Genomic DNA, 21,911 nt, shown 5'->3' with positions numbered 1-21,911 from the left:
CTCCATCTCTCGCCCTATGTGTCCATGTGATTGTATGTCAGTGATGTCACTTCCACTGTTGGAAGAGAGGATTTATCCCTGTGGGGACATGTGTCACTGTTCTCTGAGTAAATATGAAAAAAGAAGGGTTGCAGTCGGCCAAAAGAGACAATAAGGGTGTGTGTGGGTGTGTGTGTGTGTGTGTGTTCTGTGAAACTTTGCACAGTGAAACAAAAGTTGGAAGGCAATTAGGGTTATGTTGAGGGCAAAGGACCAACGGGAAATCCCAAAGCAAAAGGCAAGAGGGAAAACAGGGGAGGATGGAAAGCGTAGGATCCTAATTAAATAAAGAAGTAACAAGGGAAGCAGCTGAAGGTTGCACATGGACTTTTTATCCTCACTTTAGTTTTTTTAATCCTCATTTTAGATTAAAAGATTATCAGTGCATTGGTCCCCTTCAAGGGGGATTGAAGAGCAGTTTGAACCCTTTTCCAGTGATCTTGAACCAAATTGGAGGCAATTATTTCAGTTCCAAAACACCAAAATTAAATAATAAAAAGTGTATTATTCATAAAGTATTATTCATTACACACGCTTAATGAAAGCTTTTTCAAGTCCAAACTGCATGGATCAGCCCAGGCTAATGCTACATGGGTAGTTTGAATAAAGAATAACCACATGGCTAATTAATAAGCAACCAAGTCATGAGAAAAACCCACTTACACGCAAAATTAGATAAGAATTTCATGGGTGCAGCAACAGGAAACGAGGAGGGGAGAGCGAAACGATGAGAGTAAATACAAATCATACAGGAGCACTTGGCAACGCTGAAACCGCGCTAGCTTCTACAATAAATCCACCTCTGAATCCATGAGCCTGTCCAAACAAACCCAGTTTTTTCTTAGATAGAGATATATTTAAACTCAGCCATACAGCGGTCTTTCTGCTCTCACGCTGGTTGTCTATAGGCTGCGTTCACCATGGTTACCATGGCCAGTCCTGTTCTGTACTGTACTGCGCTCAACAGCAGGTCGCTCCCTTGATGATCCTATTGGCATTTTCCTCTGATTATTTATGTCATTATTCTTCACCTGACAGCTGAACTACAACAGAGGGATTCCCATATTGTTTGTTTGTTTTTTTATTTATTTTAAAATTATATTCAGTATTCATCTTGCTGTCACGTGTATTGATTATTCTTCTTTTTACAGCCGCAGTGCTGCAGCAACCTTATTTACTGTTGCTGTGACAAATCGGACAATTTTAGGCTGAAACTTCTTCAGCAAGTGTGTTAGCTCACTCACTCACTCACTCACTCACTCACTCACTCACTCACTCACTCACTCACTCACTCACTCACTCACTCACTCACTCACACACACACACACTCACACACACACACACACACACAAGGAAACTGTATTCCTGAAACAGTTTGATGACATAAAATGCACGTTGATGACAGCTTGCTTGGACCCCCCCCCCAATCGGACCCCCAGATAGCTCGGTTGTGACTCGACTCACGAGAGCCTGTGCACGGCGAGCTGGCCTATGCGATCTGCACATGCGCTAGGTTTCGCTGACCTGGAAGCAGCAGCTTTAAGAACAACCAGAAGTAGCCTAGTGCGGCCAAGGATTATTGGAACCCCGTGTATATGAAAGAACAAGATGTTCCAACAGTGGCCCAACTCCGCCCATAATGGCCGACGAACTCGTCCGCCGCTCAGAAACGAAATGGCGTGCGAGGGACGGCGGCGGAACAGAATCAGATCGCGGGAAAAGCCGGCTTTTCTCGAGGGCTTTTGTCGGCCGCACCGCGTTCATTAGCGGCTGCAAAGCGATGGAGGAAAAGTAAACGGTGCCGATGTGGCGGTGATAAAGGTGGAAGTCGTGGTGGGGGGAGGGGAATAACTGCCAGGGATGAAGGTTCGCCTCATTCTTGAGAAATTCCCATCACTTGCCTTCACGAGCGGCGAGGGGAGGTGGGAGGAACCTCTTGGATCCCTTACATGCAATCATTACAACAAACACGCATTCATTAGATGCTGTTGTTCGGAATCCTTTGAGAACGAGTCACCGAGCTCCCCCCCCACCCCTCCGTCAAATCAATGTAAACACTAACTCTCATTAAAATGGGATCAGTCAGAGCGTAGGAGCCGCATTGTTGCTTGAACATGAGCTCGAGCAATAGATAAAACAGCATTTGAGCTGGATTACGGTTAATCTGGGGTTGCGCAGATGCATCATCTGATGAGCGTATAATTGGGGAAATCATTACTGTCATTCACATGCTGAGCATTTAGGGAACAAAACACATACAAATGGGCCTGAAAAGCTGCTCAACCACACAATATAGAGAGAAGGCTAACTATAGAATCTCCCTCTGTGTTCCTGTCAGTAAACCTGATTCTGTGAGCAGCAAAGAGGAGCCGTATTAAAATGGTAACGCTCGTGAGAGCGTTCGTTGCTCCACTTCTGGTTGGTTTTCTTCAAGCTGCGTCAGGTCAGGATGCAGCTCCAGCTGATTGGCAGGGCGTCTCATCAGATCGGAGACTGCGGCGGAATGTTAATATGCACTTTGCATTACTTACAACTACTTTTAAGATTTCCGTCGGCACTCGGTGACCTTCTGTTGACATTTTCGGCAGCGAGGCCGTGTGTTCTGCTAATTATCCCACTTGGCACCGGGTTCTCCGACTCCCAGCATAATTCTACACATTTAATTGCCCATCAGGCAACTGAAAACAGTTAGAACTGCTTCGGAATCAATCACTGACTAATTACGCTTTAACATTGTGCCAGCACTTTTGCCGCGATAGTCCTCAGCGCGCAGCGAGAGGGTCATCTGTTTCCCAAACTCCGGCATCTTCCTGTAAATAAGAGAGGAGGCCGCTCCGAAAGCGCGCTCCCGCTAAGCAGTGGCCGTGCGGCTGTTCAATTATCCCGTTCTGATGGATGGCTTTGATTAAATCGTACGCTAGCTGAGATGGACGCTTCCTTCTGCTGCTTCTCCGCCACACGTCGGAGGCGGAGACCCTTCACTTCAATCTACTGGACAACGTGATATGGGAGCTAAGGAGGCCACTTTAGACATAAATAAGATGTATCTGTGAATCATCGGGGGGGCAGATACAGGGAGAAAAACTGACTTCCAAACCATCCAGTGAATTAATCATGTCAAAATAATGTCCATTAATTGCAGTAATTACACACTAACAGCTGTTTCCTGCTTAGTTCCAATGCCACCAGCTTTTAAGTCCCCCTAAGAACAGTGCTCATATTTATTACACGCTTTTCTTATGCTGTCCATTTTTGGTGGCGGCTCCTGACAGTGACAGATGGTCCTCGGAGCTTCACAGCTCAGAAGAATCAGGAGAGGAACTATTTTTAATCTGTAGAATTACACATCCCAAACACTGGCTAACATATATTCCCTTCTGAAGTACTTCAAACAATATCGGCCCCTGATTAAAAGGCGCTTTAAATCCCTGTCCTCCTGCAGGAGAACACATCTCAATGTCCTTCAGTGCGACAGTGAAGCTGCTGCTCACATCCACAAACATCTAAGATGCGCCGTTTTCTTTTTTTTTTTAACAAACTCGAATTTGACCCATAATTTTTAGACACGCTCATTGTTGAGAAAGACTCAGACTTGTACACTGATGGAGAAAGACATCCACACAGAATTGAACTTGGCACTGATGATCTGGATGCTGAATAACAGATACATGCAGAAAGAGTAATAATGCATCACACTCGAGTTCAGGGAGTCAGAGGAGGCAACTCGACACTAATGACGTCAGACACTAAGTACAGTCGCATTGGAAGAACATGTGCATTTATTCGTGTGTGGGATTTATTAGGGCATCTTAATGTTAATGGGTTTAATGAACACTCAGGCAATAAATAGATAAAACCGTCCATGCAAACAGGGAGGGAGTCAGAGACGCGCTGGATGCAGGATAATCTCTGAGCGAGACCACAGATTCCCCAAGCTGTGCATAAATCAGTCTCCCCCAGCCTCGTTCAGATATTTAAAGTTGGTTGTTGGGTCAATTTGTCACTTATCCGTGCAGTCTCTGCTCCTTTCTCAGTTTTATTTCACTTCAGTAAAGTCATTGAATCAATTTTATGTACAAGACCATAAAGCAGCAGCTGCTGAACGCATTTCGCTGTATCTTCCCTGGAATTCCACATTGCAGCATGAATGATGACGCGCACCATTAAAACGCGCCTACGCTGACGTGAAGGCTTGACTTGGCAAAGTAAAATCGGTCTAAAGCTTGAATGGCTGCTAATTATGTGCAAAGTAAAATTAATCTTGTTTCCTATGCTGTCGACGATCGCGATCAACATGGGTCATTAGCTTTAGTGGCGTTGCTATAGCTTAGAATGCTCCAAGAAGCGTCTCCTTCAAAGCTCAACAAAGAGACTTAAATAAAGCAACAAACGGATGGGGGGAAGAATGATGACCAGCAATCAGCGCGTTGTGGCCATTTACAAACAGCAGTTGCAGTTTCCCAGCACTTAAAGACACTCGATGGGCTGAAGAGCGCTGGCATGTCAGCGCTCACGAAGCAAAGAAGGAAGAAAGGAGGAGAAAAATGACGACTGAGGCTAAGAATAGTCGTCCAACCTCAGGCCTGCAAAATCAGTTGGAAGTGCCTCCTTTTTTTCTATTACTGCTCTGCCAGCGTTAATTCGACGCCTTTCTCCCTTCTCGCTCTTCATCAGACAGCCTTTCAACCGATTTCATTGCGTCGTCCTCCCCCCCATGAAAGAACCCTGGTGTGTTTTCTGAGAAAAGTGCCTCCGCATCCCACGCAGGAGAGGAGATGTAGCTTAAAGTCCGGACGGCAGTGTCCGACCTGCCTTCAAGAGTCATTAAATCGATCCTACTCCACGCATGAGATCAAACACTAAAGGCCGTGGAGGGAGAGCTGAATAAGTGGCGTGCTTCTGATCCCGATTTTCTTAGAGCCGCTTCAATGACGTTGGTTAATCCTTGAGTGGTTCGACTGGGAACACTCCCGGGCTCCTCCCAGGGATCGTTTTCAAGGACGTACATGACGGAAGTGGGATTAACACTTAAAGGTGCAGGTGACAACTAGCTGCAGGAAGTATGTGCATGTCTCTCTACTCACCACAGTCTCGCCAGAAAACGGGGCCCCATGTCTTCAGGTGGAAAGGAGGAAGTTCAAAACACTGCAGATGAAGGAAAAAAGGGAGTAGCTCATCAGAGAAGAAGGAAACATGTAAAACAATCCTTGGCAGTGAATATTCAATGGGGTGTAAAATGTGGGGCCATGCTTGTTCATCCAAAGAGAAGGTCCAGTGGCTGACTGGCTAATATGGCCCTGCCGCTGTGAGCGCCGGGGCCCACAAATGGAGAAATGACAGGAGGATATGAGCAGAGACAAGGGAGGGCTCATTGGAGAGAGAGGAGAAAATTTATGGGGTAAACAATGGGAGGAGAGGAGAGGAAGGGATGACTGATGGCTGTACAACTTAATTGCTATATGCTGCATCCAATTAGCTCCAAAAGGAATAAAATGCACGTGATCAATCAGACTTTTCTCTCCTAGACTAAGGATGCTATGCTAATAGAGAATTCCTTGTACCTCCACAGCTGTTTGCACGAGGCTCCTTTTTCATTGTCAGACGTCATTGCCGATTATTGGTGATGCGCAAAGTTAATTACTTGAACTGGACGCATGACTGCGCTTCTGAGGCCGAACGGCAAAAACGGCGCTTTTGCAGCACATCCCTCAGTAACTTCATGAAAAACTAAACGCAACCGCGACGCCTGCGGTTGCAGCCCACGACTGCCCAAGGATCTCAGTCTGCATGGTGTTCTATGAGGGTCCACGCCCTCGCCGAATTCTACATGGAAGATTTTTCCATCGCCGTCTGTGAAGTGGAGCGCGGCAGCTGCTCCTGCGAGCTCACACTGATTTGCTGAAAAGTGTGTCTGTGTGTCTATGTGTGGGTGTGATATGTCGCTAGCTAGCCGCAGAGATAATTAGAACACAACTCTTTCGCCGTCCCTGCAGGCCACCGATCCAGCTGCTTTCATCTAATATAGGTCAGCTGTGACAAAGCCCTCGGTGCGGACACTGATCGGCTCGGCTAGCCTTTCTCTTCACACACGCACACACACAAAAATCTGTTATACTGTAAAATAGGGGGCGGGGGGGGGGGGGGGGGGGGGCACGCCTTGTCACATCCAAGGTGGCGGACTTAGATGCAGACGCACAAACCTACATGATGTCTTTGAACTGTCAGGGGAGAGAAAAGCCTCCAAGCTCCCTCCGCTTACCTGTTAGCTACTCCAACACCAATGCATCAGAGGGTGCAAGTGAGTCGCTCTAGGTCCACCTCACGCTGTACGGGACCTCTGTCTCGAACCTCTGACATAAATATAGTGTGGAACAAATGGCATCCGCAGTGTTAGTGAAGTATACAAAAATATATGACCTATAAAGCAGAGATTACAGGTAACAGCCTCAGAAAAATACAGAAGGAAGCCAATGACATTATTTTCTGATTTTCCGCCGTGAACTATGGTGCGTCCAACGCACTTTAAAGGCCACGTTTAAGTGACTCAGGTGTCAGAACTCACCGAGGGCGTCTAAAATACCGATCTCCACCTGTCGGGAGCTTTGTGCCGTGTTTTCTCCCATTGAATTCCAGTTGAGTAGAATCATTTTCTCTCTATTTAACCACAATAGAGTCTCTAATGGGGCAATAATTGGTGCAAATCACAAAGTGAACAAGTGGTGGCGTAGCCTTTGGGATTTTTGGATCGAGAACCCGATACTATGTCGCATTGCGGGTAAATCCTTGCATTCTCTTGGCTCTGACTGCCAATTTTCTTGCTCATGCCGGCCGTAACGCTTTCCCTCGACACACATGCTCAGAGACAGTAAAACCAGTGAGTGGGATCATGCAGGCCTTTTAACAGCTGCAGCTATTTATGCAAATACAATCAATATTTGATAGTCCCTTTTACTACTTGACTCTCTCTCTGGCTCTCTCCCTCTCACTTTGACTCTCCATCTCCCTGTCTAATAAGAGACTGCAGTAGAGGCATTAATTAGGGCCAGACATGCGCCAAGAACGTCCCCACAGGGCCAGAGCAGCAAGGCCAGTTCATACCAGGCCAGGGGAGGACAGGTTTGGCCTGACCACTGCAATCAAGACACAAAGAGAGCTGTAGTGAAAGCATTTACCGCAGTGGGACTGCATAAGGAGGAAACAAAAAACTTGAGGTTCTCTTCTAACTTGTTAGCCAGTTAGCAACTTTCTAAGTAGTTTCAGGCTCACGAACAAGGTGAAATGTTGTGGTAGCTGAAGACGTGTGTGGGCGGACACATGCACGTACAGCTCCAATTCCAGAGCACCAATTTTCTAGAAAGGTTGCTTTCAGAAGTTGCAAAGAAAAGAAAAAAAGAAACTCAAATGTGTAGGCTATTAAAGTAATAATGTAGAATTGGACATATATCTCAACAGCCTACTAAGGATTAAAGGACGTGGGCATATACAGCACTCTTTCAAGAAGGTCCAGAAGGTTTCTTTCCACTTCTAAACCAATGTCCTGCAAGATATACCAAACTGTGTATACTTCCTAAGGATTTCTAGAGGATTAGTTTCAGACAACCAAAGCAACTTCTTCAACAGCAGCCATTTCCAATTAGATCCTATTAACAGAACACTGACTTCAGCTCAGCGAAAAACCCCTATAGGGGATTTTCTGTCAGCTTAAACGACAGGAAAAATTAGAATAACCTTTGAATTCCCTGCATCTCCTGAGAGTCTACTCATGGTATGGCACAGATTCTACCAACACACGCCAGGAGGTCATAATTTAGAGGAAACAGCAGCGATAAAGATGAACGTTCGGTAATCTATGGTGGCAAATGTAGCTAAGATTAAGAAAGGGTTTGATTAATAGATGTTTTTCAGGCAGAGTTCAAGTTAAGGGCTCAGAGTGCAGAACAATAGGATGCATTTTGACCGGACTGCAGGGGGAGGCAGGTTGAAATGCTTCATTGGGTGGATGCAAACTCGGTCCAGTTAAAAACCAAGAGCTGACTGATGCACAAACAGGATCCTCTGCCTGGAATGAAAAGCACCTTGACAGCGCTGACCTTCAGTCCAAAACGGAGTCATAGTAACTGTCTAGCAGTGTAAGGTTTCATATAAAGAATAAGCCACGGAAATAAGAGTGATGGAGGTTGCAGTCAACCATGCTGCAATAAAACAAACCGCACAGTGGAGGGAACGGAGAGGAAATGTCAGGATTATTGAATAATTCTCCCTGAATTTGACTTGTTATGTCACCATTAATATTCATACAAAAGATATTTTATAGAACTATTCAGAAAATGGAGAACCTGAGCCATCTGTCCATCCATGGACATATTCGACAGATACGATTTTTTTCTGTCCTCTCTTAAATATATGATATAAACAGAGTCAAACCTGCCACCTTAAATACGTCTACAGCCAAACAGAGAGTCCACGAGATCACACTGAAGAATAACCTCAGTCCCGGCCTTCACATGACCTCTGAAACATCAGGCCTGTCACTCCTCCCAATCGCGTCAACATGAGCAGCCGGACATAAAAATCTTGTTAGCAAACACGCAGACGCACGCCGCTCTTATCAGCGCGCGGATGCGCTGCAGAACACCCGCCTCTCGTCTTAATAGGTTTATACTCCTTCGTCGGTGCGCAAATCAAATGAATTTACAAGCTGGAGGCACGCCTGCAGACTCTCTGCCTGTTTGAATTGGAATGATGTTCTTAAGCTGGCACAGAACCGCATGCAAAAATAAAAGAAAGCTGAGGAGGAGGGGAACATGGCAGAGAGACAGAGTGGTCAAAGCGGATACAAGGTTAGGCTGGATTGATTGCCAATAAACCAGGGAACGGCAGAGATGACGTGACATTGCTGTACATACATGCATTGGAAATGTGCTTTTAGGGATGCATGTGCAGGAACTCGTGTGCTGGCGTGCACAGCCACGTCTCTCAGTGGGTGCGACCCTGTTCAGTCTCTGTTGTCAGGGTGGAGACAGACGGAGCAAAGCTTCTGCGTGAGGCTCACTAGACACCTCGCTGTGTACCAAAGCCTTTCCCTCACTCTCTTCTGTGTTCTCTCCATCTTTCGCTCGCTCATAAATATCCCTCGGATCACATTTGCAGCAGCTGGATGCAGGAAAAATGCATTTCCCCTCCCACTATTAGCTTGTACAACATGGGCCTCACTATCGTTGCTCTGGCTTCATGTTCTCTGGATTGAAACCAGGGTGATGAAATGCTGCCCCCAAAATAAGGGAAAAACATGTTATTAGCTACTCACAGAAGTGTGGACAAATATTTTACGTCATACCTGCATGTGGGTGTTGGAACATTTAAAAAAAATGCATGTCCATGTGTACAGGAAGGTCGGGAAGTGTCATTTTTTACCGGTATCCTGTCACCCGAAACGCTGTTCCAGGCTTGCTAATGCATTATGGATCATTAGAGGAATACACTGACGGCCCACTGATTACAGAAATGAATGATGCATGCGGGCTTGCTCCATTGTATGGGCATAAGTGGGTGCATTCATGTGTGCGGCTGACGGAGCGAGTCTCGAGGCCACCAATGAGACGTGCGTTAGCAGGAGACCTCTGGCAATACTGGGGCACCTCGATAACTCACCGAAAAATTGTGTTCAGCTGACGTTGGCCGAACTAGCCTCACTGCGCTCTTGTGGATCGAAAGGGAGCAGCAAAAATGTTTCAGAATCCGAACTTTCAGCTTTAGCTAGCACCTGTTTTTCTTTAATTCGCTGGCAGAATTTTCAACGACAAACAAGGGAATTGGCTCCTTCTTTTGCTTTGCGACGAGATATCTGCAACATTCAGGAGCACCGGCACATTCCTCTTGAATGCGTCGCTGCCTTGTTGCCAAGTCTAGAATTTCACGAGGTCACGGGCGATGCCGCGGTGGGAGGAGCCTCTTTATTTGCTAGATGGCCCTTCTGTTCCAAAATGAGTGTATCTGTTCACGCTGCTGCTAATTGAGCTGAGATGGGTGGGAAAAGGAGACCTTTATATTTGTTTTATTTTGCTTTTGTCTCCTGACCCAACCTCTATAAATCATTCCAGGTGCAATGCTGCTTCCTCCCTCCTCAAACAGAAATAAAGCAAAACCAATAGAAGAATAAGGCTAGGCCAGGTAATAAAAGTGAGGATAAAGACGAGATTCGAAATAGAAAACACAGTTTGTCCATCATCTGAGGGATGAAATGGAAAGAGCTGCTTTACCTCGAGAGACAAGACAAGATTCTGGCACTATAAGTAAAGCTATAATGGAAAAGGTTTCAGGCAATAGTAGGGCTTATTAGGAGATAAAAGATCACAAATATAAGACAGGGATTGGCCAGCTGTCAAGAAAGCAATAAAAATCTTAAAATCTTAAGACAAAGGTAACCAGGAAAGAGAAGGTGGGATGTGCTCGACAGTCTCTTTAAAGAAAGAGACTAACTAAACCTGGCAGCTTGTGATGCTGGTCAAAGCTATTTCACAGGTGTGAGGCGGTCGGAGATCCTCCACCCTCCGTCTACGCCACAGTCCCACGTGGTTTTTGCTTGTTGCCGCTTGTACCCATTTGCATCGTCCCGATTTCAAAAGCCTTCAAACTTAAAAGCCTTTTCCTGCTACGCTTCTTGAGTCGCCTTGAATCGGTTTCGCTTGTTTAGAAGAAACAAACAACCTCCTGACCTTTAAATGAGGGAACATTACGCCCGCGCTCCCGGTGGGTGCAATATCGGCTGATTCACCTTATCAGAGGAACATGTAAAGCACTCCCATCATATGGAGCTTTGCTAAAGGCCACCCCTGTCACAGCTGATTTTGGGAATCTCGTGGTAACCGCTGCCCTTATTCGCCACGTCTGTACACACCACCACGTGAAAGCATGAGTAGGAACAAAAGAACCACCCATTCTGATCGTACTTCCCTTTTGCTTTGATAATCGATACCTTTGTGTCAGAATGGGTGCCAAATACACGCAAAGCGCCTCGCAAACACAGGCCCTGATGTGAAACACATCTGTATCAAAGGAGGTTTGGATTTAAACATCAACTTTCCGACACGGATATTCGGCTCACAGCAATTACCGCAGGGGGGAAAACAAGGCCACAGAGGCCCTAATTGCACCGTAGATGTCAAACAGATCTGCGTGCACACCCAAACAAAGAGCTGAAGAGCGGGACGACTATGGGCTCTAATTAGCGAAACGCAGCAAGGCAACACTAAGACTTTTGTCAAAGAGAAATGGCATAATTCCTAATCTTTCTCTCTCCTTCCTCTTCCGTGCAGTCCCTCTCATTAATTGGCTGTCACACTCTGAGTGTCCTGTGTGCGTGTGTGGGCGCGTGTGTGCTTGGCAATTGTCAACATCAGATTGCTGCGGGCTGCGGTTGTGTTGCATGAGCGGACACATCATTACAGCGAGATGATTCTCTTATTCCATGCGGTGATAATTGTGACACTGGTGACCAACCGCGGAGAAACAGAATCTTATTTTCCTTTGATTCAATCAATCAGTCGGCCCCTTTTCCCCTCGTCCACGTTGGAAATGTAGAGAAATGTTCTGAAAGGTTATTGGAAAAAAAAGGGGAAAAACATCCTTATAAGTAGAAATGCTTGGGAAGAAAATTAGCAATCACATTAAAGAAAGAGAGAATTTTGCAAACAGCCACGAAGAAAGTAAAAAAAAAATGAAAGAGCTGAACAAGAGAGGTAATTCATCTCCCCTCTTACGATCTGGGCTGTGCCATCTTTGCTGCTTGGCTTGTAGCCCTTCAGCAATACAGGGATTAGTGTGAAATTTGTTCTGTGAGGCTCCTGCTGGACTGTTTGGCTGCGATCTTAAAGAATCTATCTTGGTACATTAAGATCTGTGGGGGAGACGTGGAGGGACCCCCCCTCCCCACCACCCATCTATTAAATTACAGCGGAGGATCCCTTTATGTCTTTGCAGAGGGTCAGTGGCAGATTGTAGCCGTCGCTCCTGTTTATTCTAATAAAAATGTGGATGATGTGCAGATTATGGCCTGTAAAAAGGGAGCGTTTAGTGCTCGTGACTGAATCCCTTCTGCTCTTTGGGCAGACAAACATCTCCATGCAAATGACATTTGCGATTGACATTTGAAATCCCAGCACAGGTTCAACCTTCACGTATCCTCATATAAACGAATCACCGCCGCCGCCGCGGCCGGCTAACGGAACAATAATAGCCCCATTTTCTGTTAAGAGCTAAATTATGCGGCGCGTGATTGTGGATCGTCCTGAAGGTTAATGCATTAACTCCGTGTTCGGATGTACAATGTCGGCCTGCTGCAAACACCTTCACCTCTGTGGATGGAGCCAAATGAGGGCTTCCGGAGCGTTGGTGCGAACAATGATTCCAACAGGATTATTTGATGCTCTCTCCCAACCTGCAACGACGCAGCCATCTGCTTCCAACAAAAGGCTCGTCGAGCTCCAGAGAGCAGAACAAATCCAGCAGAAGCACTTAGGACGCTGGACGCAAAGGCCACCTAAAAAAAACTGCATTTCTTTACATTTCGCTGCCGTTGTAACACACACACACACACAAAAAACAAGCAACATTAAAATCTCAATGAATGAAACCCTGGGACGGAGGACAGAGTCACAGCTGCGGGAATCAAGGGATAAATTGATGTACTTTGCCGACAGAAACGATAGAATTGTGTCAGCAGGCGTCGAATCCCCCAGTGAAACCACAGCACACCTCCGGAGGAGCGACAGGCGGTTCACACAGAGGTCATCGCGGGCATCTGAAGCCGAGCGCCTCAGATATCATCGGGACTCGCGGCGTTTTAATCTGCAGCAAAAGGAGCAGGTCTGAACTTATTGTGCACCCTCCAACGCGTTGTTTCTCATTAGAGTTCGCTGTTAATCCCGAGATCTGCTCATTAAACGGAATATGAACATCGGCGCTGTCAGCAGCTCGGCGCGTTCAAAGAGACGCGCCATAATCTCCCCTTTTTCACGCGTCATCAGCAGCTATCTCTGGCTCAATCACGCGCTTAGATTTCCAATATAACGACGTGCCACATTTTGCTCATCAATTTTTCATGTGCATTCTCTCCACTCTGACTCGGGGGCGTCGGGAATTTCACAGCCGCTCCCGGCGGCCAGCAGCTGAGAGTGTGCGGACACGAGCGTTGGGAGTCCCGTGCAAACCCCCGAAACATTAAAAACAAACACGGGCTCGGACAGGGAACGCTGTCAGAGCCGATCTCGCTTCCTGCGAGCAGTGCACACAATGCCGCTCATTTTAAATTCATCTCTCTTTACACGCGTTCACCAGCTACAGTAGCTCACTAGAAACGGTGACGTGCGCGCTGTCGAAGCAGCCTCGCATAACATTGCTGGGGGTTTGCACTGCTGCCTCTCTTCACTCCCTCCGTGTCCACTCAGCAGCACCCAGGCCGCATGGGAATATTACCGGGTGGGTGAAGAACGCCTGTCCACGCTCATGCACCATCTATTACATAATAGGGGGGGCTTTGAGGGCTCAACTCAGCTTGTCGTTTCATTAATTCACTGAAGGCGCGTCGCTCAACACCAGCCCGAACCGGCCATGCATGGCGGCAACAACCGCACCCTAATGTCAATTAGAGGATATTCAAATTTCTGTTCACCTTTCCACGGCTCAGTGGAATCGATCGTGTTTGGAATGCCGGAGAGTCTTGAAGAGTGTCTAGCTACGATCTCACCCATTGTGTGAATGAGTGGGCTTGTGGGTAGAGACGGTGTGTAGCTTTGACCTTTGACCCACATGAGTAAGAACAGCAGATACACATATGGGATACAAGATCCACGTAAGTTACAAGATGATATACAGATTTCTCTGTTACAGTCGCTCTTGGAGAGGTTTTACTACACCACCATGATGCTGCACCAAGTGTTTTTAATACATCAAACATCAGGAATCAGTTTTTTCCCCCTTTTTAGTCATCACGGGTGCATTTCTGTGGCTAAATATGAGGGCCATTATCCTCGAAAAACTCTCTGCCAAATGTGTTGTGGGGCGCTTTTGCAGATTGCGTTGCACATTTACAAACGCAATAATGACGGCGTGGTAAATGCGCCGTGTTTGGCGGCTCGCATCCGAGTGCTTTGCGCGGGTTGGGGAGACGCTACGGGAAGCAGCCGCGATTGGACGTGTTTGCAGAAGAGACGCTGGCACCCGCCGCCGAGCCGCCTCAACGTCGTGGGGTGGATTTGAATTTACGTTGTTGTTTTTTTTTTTGCAATCATAGAATTATAAAATCCTGGAGGGAACATTTATTTTACTGTTGCCAGTTTTACTGTTGCCGAGAGGCAATGTCGCTCCTGGTGTGTCTACGCTTGGAAAAACCAAAAATTAGGCTGGCTCCCTGTTGCAAACAGTGTTTTGGTGCGAATGTATGATGTTTAAGCCCACGACTAAATCCTAAAACCCAAACATAGAGTCCTTCTTTACACCTTTTTTTAAAGATACTCTGCTGGGTTGCATCTGCCAGCAGCCTGAGGGCTGTCAGACACAATGAACTGTAATCCATTAAAGCGGCTGCCATCTTGATGTGGCCTGGCTGCCACTCGAAGGTAATTTGATATAAGCCCGGGCGCAAACCCATCATAATGGACTCGATCAGGTTCTCCCAAAAGAAGGAACATTGCCCTTAAAATTACAGCCCTGGCCCTGCTTCAGCCATTGTATTCCCCACAAGCACACGGTTTACAGTGATGGCTGCCCACGGTTGCTCTGGGACGCCAATATTGTTGCCAAAAAAAGCCCAAATATGGGGGCAAAAAGATTAAAAAAAGAGACTTTTTTGGTGATGAGTTCCATTTTCTGATGGGTCTTCTCCTACTGGAGACAGAGTCTGACAACATTTAACCGTTCACTGACAATAGCAGCTTCCTCTCTTTAGCTGATATGCATCGAAAGCAGCTGCGTGCTAACTTGACAGTAACATTGAAGATATTTTACATATTCTCTTGTTGATTCAAGATGAGACTGTCAAAATAGGGACAAGCAGGACTGCGCTTGTTATTAGCCTTGACAGTGAAGCTCAGACGACTCATAAAAAGGGGGTGAACGCCAATGTTAGCTAGCACTGAGATCTTGCCTGGAGCTAAAGTACAGGCATGAACCGCTGTGAAGCTAACCTGAATGAGAATTTGACAGTTTACAGCTTTTTATGACACAATAAAAGACTGGTCGGCTAAGTTAAAGGCGGTATCCATTCTGTTGTATTTTGAAGCATGCTCAAATGTGAATTATAGCCCCCCCCCCCGTTTTAATTGATTCCCATCAGTGGTGTGATAAATGTTAGAAAAGGTGTTTAGGGTGTAAAGGATATAAAAATTGCTCCTCTCTACCTCAGAGTGCGGCGCAGAAGAGCATTTGAGTAAGCTCCATAATGGGTGCGTCCCTTTATGATATTAATTTCAAGTGATGCCTTTGTAAATTTATGCTCACCATTATGTAGACTATTCCAGATTATCGTGGTTTTTAAGCTCTCATACATAAAATTAACCGGCCTCGACACAGCTTATGCAATCTAATAAACTCCCAAATAAAAAATGGAAGGCTATTAACCTATTCCCTCTGCCACAGAGCTTCAAAGAACAAAACAGTCTCAGGGTACAAGTTCCTAACACAGTAAGAGTGATAATTTACTGAGAATTATACACATTTTTGCAATTAACTGGACTACATTAAGTGGCTGCTTCATCTTAAATGTGCTTTACAGTATAACGGCAAGGTTTCATCGACACATTTAGACAAAAGTATTAGGAGAGAACTTTGACTGATCCGACACACCTCCCATCTTAGCACAAACACCGTCTGCATTGTTAAAAGAAGTGTTTTAAACATGTCACACACCTGGAAGTGATGCTGAGGGCTTTGTGACGGTGAAGAGGCTCATATATCTCTTTCACACATGCACGCTGTGCGAGACTCGCACACACACACTCTTAAGTCCACTGACACAGTCTCTAATTAGCAGTGATACCTGCAAAGGGCAAAGCTGTCCGCTGGCTTTTGGGCATGACACTCCAGTGGCAACCTCCAAGCCATCAGGAGAAGGACGGGTGGGGGATGGGGGGTGGGGGCAGACTGACTGCTCAAAATGGTGGCATAAAACCAATTGCTGCTTTTTGTCTGCCCCTCGAGTGTATAACCATTGAGTAAATGGGCTCAAAGTGACAGTGCGGCCAAAGAAACCCATCCCAGGGTCAGTCACCATACTGAACTGTCCTGTATAGAGTATTGTGACTGGTGATAACTCTGGAGTTTACTCTGTGTCATTAACAGTGCTTTTATTGTCGAGGTAACGTCAAGGACTGCTGGAGAGCCCTTCCCCTCACCTTTGGATGAGCCTCTGAGCAGACATTTCTGTGTTACTCAGCACTTGTGCCGACAGATATGAGAGAGGGTCATGCCTTCTTATTTAGGGGGCTCTTGATCACACACAAATCCATCAGGTGTCAGTAGTGTGGGCACACAGTTGCGTTAGCTAAATGCTGCAATGGGCTTTAAGCTCAATGAACTGCATGACAGAACAGATGGCAAGACTCCCATCTCTCTCTCTCTCTCACACATACACATGCACACACACTTATTTTGTGTCCCACAGATGAGCACAACATGTGAGCATTTGTATAGACTACATCATCCAGGGAAGTCAAAATGGCAGCAATGACCAGCATTAACCCCGATTCGCTCGTACTTGGAAAAGACGAGCTAACTGACATGACGACAGTATCTATACGTGAAGGAGGTCAATCAGAGTGAGACCTAATTGCATTAACGCATGTTGCTTGTGTTTCCATTATTATTACACCCATTATTGCAGGATGTAAACACTTTAATATCAGCATTACATTAACATCTACGAATCTCGGGCTGCCATTGTTGACGCAATTTGCGATGCATAAATGAGCTAAAAATGTGAACAAAAGCATGCTAATTGGCATCGCGGTGTCATTATTGAAGCTTTTAAAAGGATCCTTATGCAGTTTTTTTCCCTCCCACTGCTCCACAAATGGGAAAAATCTGCACTTTTTTGAGTCTGCAGGCAGGGATGAGAAATAATATTTGAGATATTTGATGGGGTGAAGGATCCAAAGTGTCAGCTGTGGTTGCTCTGAGCTGTGAGGTTAGCTAACATGGCGCGGTGTTGGCGATGGCTGTTAAAACTCCTCCACGTTCCTGTCCCTATGTTTCCAAAGCAGAGGAGAGGAAGTGCTGATGAGTAGTTAGCGCTTCCACTCTCTACCCATCTCTCTCTTTTAGTGTTTTCATTGAGTATGAAGCGCCTCGGGCAAAAGCTCTGAAACCATCTGCTCTGCTGAGCCTCCCTCTCCACACGGTTCAGAGTTTTTCCAGCTCCGTCTTTACAGTTTGCTGCCTTTCTTCTCTATCTTCAAAAAAATACATATTTGTGCGCAAGGTTGCGGGATACCTTACGCAAACGTATCAATAGTGATCATCATTATCATGTTTACTTTTGGGATTAAAATGCCAAAATGTTCTTTTTAATGGCATTGGCTATGAATTTTTTATTCTTAATTTCCAACCCTGCCATTTTTCCCCCCCTTAACCATCTGCTTACATCGCTTCAAACATTGTTTGAAGTTCACATTCCCCGTGAAACACGATATTTTAAGCTCCCAATGCCACATATCAGCGCTAAAAAGAACTGTTGGATTATGTTATACAACAGAGGGCTCTGCCGTATCACAAGGATGATGTTTGTGGTCCTGAAATGCTTCATAAAATGTTTAGACCAGCAGGAATTCAGCCTGAGCTTCAAACGCAGCCCTCGATTTTGCAGGAGTTTTTTCTTGCCTCTGTTATCGGCCGCTGAAGGTAATTAATCAGGCTGATGCCGACGCCTGGACCAAATGGAAAATGCTTTCGTACATTTTTGAGATGGCTCCCATTTTGCTCATCGTGATGCCAGACCTTTAACAAGTGGATAAATCCAAACTTTAGAGGAGAGACTAAAATATTGATGCCATTAAAAATGGAAATGAAGCTGATGACAGAGATGACAGACGGCCACCGATGAAAGGAGACCATGCTGGGTATCGCCGCAATTAGTCAGACTTTTGAGATGACGTTAGCGGTCTGGAAATTCTCTGCGATGATCTTTGCATCTTTTTTTTCCCCTCCGTCTTCTCTGACATTCACTTTGTGCCTCCTAATATTGCTCCCTGCACAGGAAGAGCGCCCAAAAGGAGCAGCCTTCGCTGCTTTCTGCGCGTGACCAAGTCAGATGACCCCTGTCTCCATCTCGCTCAACCAGTCTGTTCATTAGCTAATTGAAATAAATGACCACTTAACCGAATCAATATGACGCCAACGGCCGCGGCGCTGCTGCTGGAGTACAGCTCTCTCCCCACGGAGCGGGACTGGTGAGGCAGAGCCACGGGGAGCAGAGTGAATGAGATCTGAGCTTGGTTAGTGTAGCTCCCTACGGTGATCTACTGCACACACACACACACACACACACACACACACGGTAGTGCAGAGGAAAGGTAATGACGTATTTTTTAAAAATATTGCCTCCATGAATCTGAGCAGAACCTCCTCTCACAGTGCCTAAACTGATGAATTATTCTTTTTAAATTATGCTTTTATGAAGCTGTTTGTGTATGTGTGTGTGTGTGTGCGTGACTGTATTAAAATGAACTTCAACAATGCAATAATCAATTTTGCGGGTCTATCTACATTCACTCCTGGACTCTATAGATGGATAGAGAAACGTTACGGTTCATTGGTGGTGGCGTGAAATCAGAAATGAACTTTTATCAAACAACGAAAAAGCCAATTTTGCTACCTTCGAAATTCACCTGTCTGGGATTATCGAAGGATGACGGTTCTCCTCAAAGGTCTGGGTGCGTCGGAAATCACATTAGCAACGTTAAAACTAACCAAAAAGCCGACCTGATACTTGAATTTAAGGCTGATGCTGGGTGAAATCCAGCTGTGGTGGACGGCAGTGCTTCCCCAGTCTGACCCTATTCTGTCCAGTTGCATTACCACTGTGGGTGGTCTCCATCTGCTACACAGTCTTTACCTGTTTACCGAGATGAATTCATTTGGACAACAGGACGATATATGTCCCTTGGACTGCTGTGTGACCTCCTGTGGGCCATTTCTCGTCTGCATTAGCTGCACTTTATGTTTTGGCTGCGAAATCCCGCTTTGCTCTTCAGCAGCCAAAAAAAAGGTCACCAGACGCATCACAGATGCACGATGGGGCCTCGTTTTGGGTTTAAAGGCCCCTCAAATGGCAGCAGCGTCAGAGCCGACGTGTTTGCCGCTGACACGGGCCGCGATCAGCAAATACGCATTTACGCAACACCTGAGTGTCCACAAGCCGCGAGCGCACGCGTGCACGTTCAAAAGAAATGCAGGCATAAGCAGAAGGTGCGCGCAGAGTTATTTCTGAAGGCCCAGCTGAGGGCCTGTATGAAGCAGAGATGGGTTATAAAACTTTCCCACAGTTAATGGAGACTGTGTGTGTGTGTGTGTGTGTGTAGGAGGTCTGATTTGTAGCAGCAATATCGACAGGGGAGGAATACAGTCTTTCCTTCAGGGAGCGCTCCTCCCCTTTACATGCCTGCGTTGGTTTGTGCGCACGAACAAACATGTAAACATGTTGTTGTACATGAAACCATCCGCTCCAACGTGTTTGTGAACGTTGCTCCACAATATTATCAAAGTTTCCTGGTGTTTTAATCCCAGCAAATGATCGAGCAGTGAGGCAGCTGCCACAGGGCACCTTCAGACATCTCTCCACCTTCTCCTCTTGTCTCCATGTCTTCGACCCCCCCCGCCCCATCGGTGCCGCCAGCTGTGCTGAGCTAAAACGGCACAAATGAGACTTTGCCCATCCCCGTCTGTAACCCCCTCCCAACATTTCAGTCTCTGCGGTACTGAGCAGCTTCTAATCTTTATCTGCACAGCTGGTGCACATTTTCAGCCGCATTTCTTTGTCGTTGTTGTTTATTTTTTTTTAAAAAAACAAGCCTTCTTGTTGTGTGTCATATATAATTCAGTACCGAGCCCCTTCTCCGTTCCTCCCGACCCAAATGGCAGCGTTGTTTCCCTCTCTCCTGCTGGCTCATGCTGGGAGCCATTACGAGGGGGCTCGGCGGGCAGCCGCTACATCACCGCCACATTTTCACGAAGGCTGTGATGTTGTGACGAGTCTTGTGGTCCCGACCTTAAACCTGGACTGAGGCGCTAAAGTGGCCGCTTCTCAGACTTCCCCAACCGTTCGCAGGTAAGCGCTCAGACGCCTCGGAGAGCCGCGACAAGCATCTCTCCGCTGATTAACGCCACGGAGAAATGAAACTAAACTGACAGCCAGGCTTGAAGACATCCTCAGCGGGCCTGAAAGCATGGAGGGTGGTGTCCACAAACCCGTATATTTCCTCTTCCTCTCCTGACACGTTGGCCAATTAAACTTTGACAGCCAGCTTTGGCAGTAGCTGGGGATCCGAGGTCCCCCCCCTTCTCTCTGGAAGTGTGTGTGCGTGGCTCTGTGTGTGTGTTCCCATGTCATCCCGTCCACTTCTGTCAGGGTGACTGCTGTTTGACTCCCAAACTGCGGGCAAAAACTTTGTCTGGCCTCCCTCCATCCAAGCTGCACTCTTCCAAACGCGTCTTCGTCTGAAGTCGGTTTGAAAAGCATTAAAGCTGTTTGTTGTCCTCTTACAAAGTCTAATCGGCTCAGCCAAACCATAGACGGAAAAAGAAAGAAATGCCGTCTGCGATGCCAAACAGCCCGCCCTTAACCGCAATTAGGCGGAGAACGAGGAGTCGCCTTTAGCTTTATAGCAGTCGGTAATGAAATCCAGGACAATGATGACGATGACGTAGGTAGAAAAATTGCAGCTGTCATGGGTGGGTTGAGTTTTTTTAGGATCGTCTGTTTGGGATGAAGGTGGGAATCCCAATTCTCTCCTTTGCTATTTCATATTTTAGGTGTCTTGGCACCGACCGGGTCCGGTATGTCTAGCAAATCCAAGGAAGGGCAGATTTTATTTCCAGGGCAGTAAAATTGGCTGTTTTAGAGCGAGTGAGGAAGCACTGACAAGTGAATGTGCACTTCAGCTCTCCTTCAATTACGCCTCGCATTCTTACACCACCTCTTGAAAGGTTGAACATGAGGAAGCTGTCCAGAGTCCATTTAGTATCTACCAAAGGCAGCTGATAAATTGGCAAAAATTGTCGGGGTTGTTATTTCCTTCAGATTTTATTACAGATACTTTGATGCCTTTTAGGGCTTTAGTAATATGATGCCGTCATTTGGTAATAGGCCACAACTAATACTGGTCTATAATTAGAACATATGACCTTTTTTTTGCAATATTTACATTTTTCATTATAGTTGTTGGTGAGAAAAGCACAGCCTGGCTTAGAAAAGAAGTTAAATGTCCTTATTACTATCTGCATATATTGGAAAACGGTACGCTTTGGCAGGACTCTCCTCATCTGCATCACTTGCATGATCCATTCAGAGTCAATCAAAGTGACAATATAATCACAGCATGTTGAGGAGACCGGCTCAAAGTCTGACTGACAGCCTCATTCATTTTGTTTTTGGACCAGAACTGCAGGAGATGAAAAGGCCAAAAGCTCTGGAAGTCTTTCAAAAATTAAAAAAAAAAACGATCCTTGCACGAAATCCTGCTTCTGGGGCCACAACAGAGACTGTGACAGTCTGACACACCCTCTCTGCAGGTTATTGGACACACCTGCAGCAGCGGCGCCTGGTAGCTGGATTTAAATATTTGGGTGAGGGGGGAGGGCAGAGAGAGAGAGAGAGAGAGAGA

At 46.3% G+C, this 21,911-nt stretch overlaps 1 protein-coding gene across 3 annotated transcripts in view; it reads right to left on the bottom strand.

The window, feature by feature from the left end:
- Positions 1–21,911, bottom strand: part of dlgap3 (discs, large (Drosophila) homolog-associated protein 3) — a 72,780-nt gene that overhangs the window by 31,497 nt on the left and 19,372 nt on the right. For 2 of the 3 annotated variants that reach the window (XM_029844834.1, XM_029844838.1), the window contains exon 2: positions 5,124–5,184. The exons of the other annotated variant lie outside the window; for it this stretch is intronic. The gene's annotated coding sequence lies outside the window, so the exon portion shown is untranslated. The remainder of the gene's footprint in view (positions 1–5,123; positions 5,185–21,911) is intronic. 3 annotated transcript variants of the gene reach the window in all.

This window comes from Takifugu rubripes, chromosome 12 (genome assembly GCF_901000725.2).
Source record: "Takifugu rubripes chromosome 12, fTakRub1.2, whole genome shotgun sequence".
Lineage (NCBI taxonomy): Eukaryota > Metazoa > Chordata > Actinopteri > Tetraodontiformes > Tetraodontidae > Takifugu > Takifugu rubripes.
This window is presented reverse-complemented; position numbering and strand designations above follow the sequence as displayed.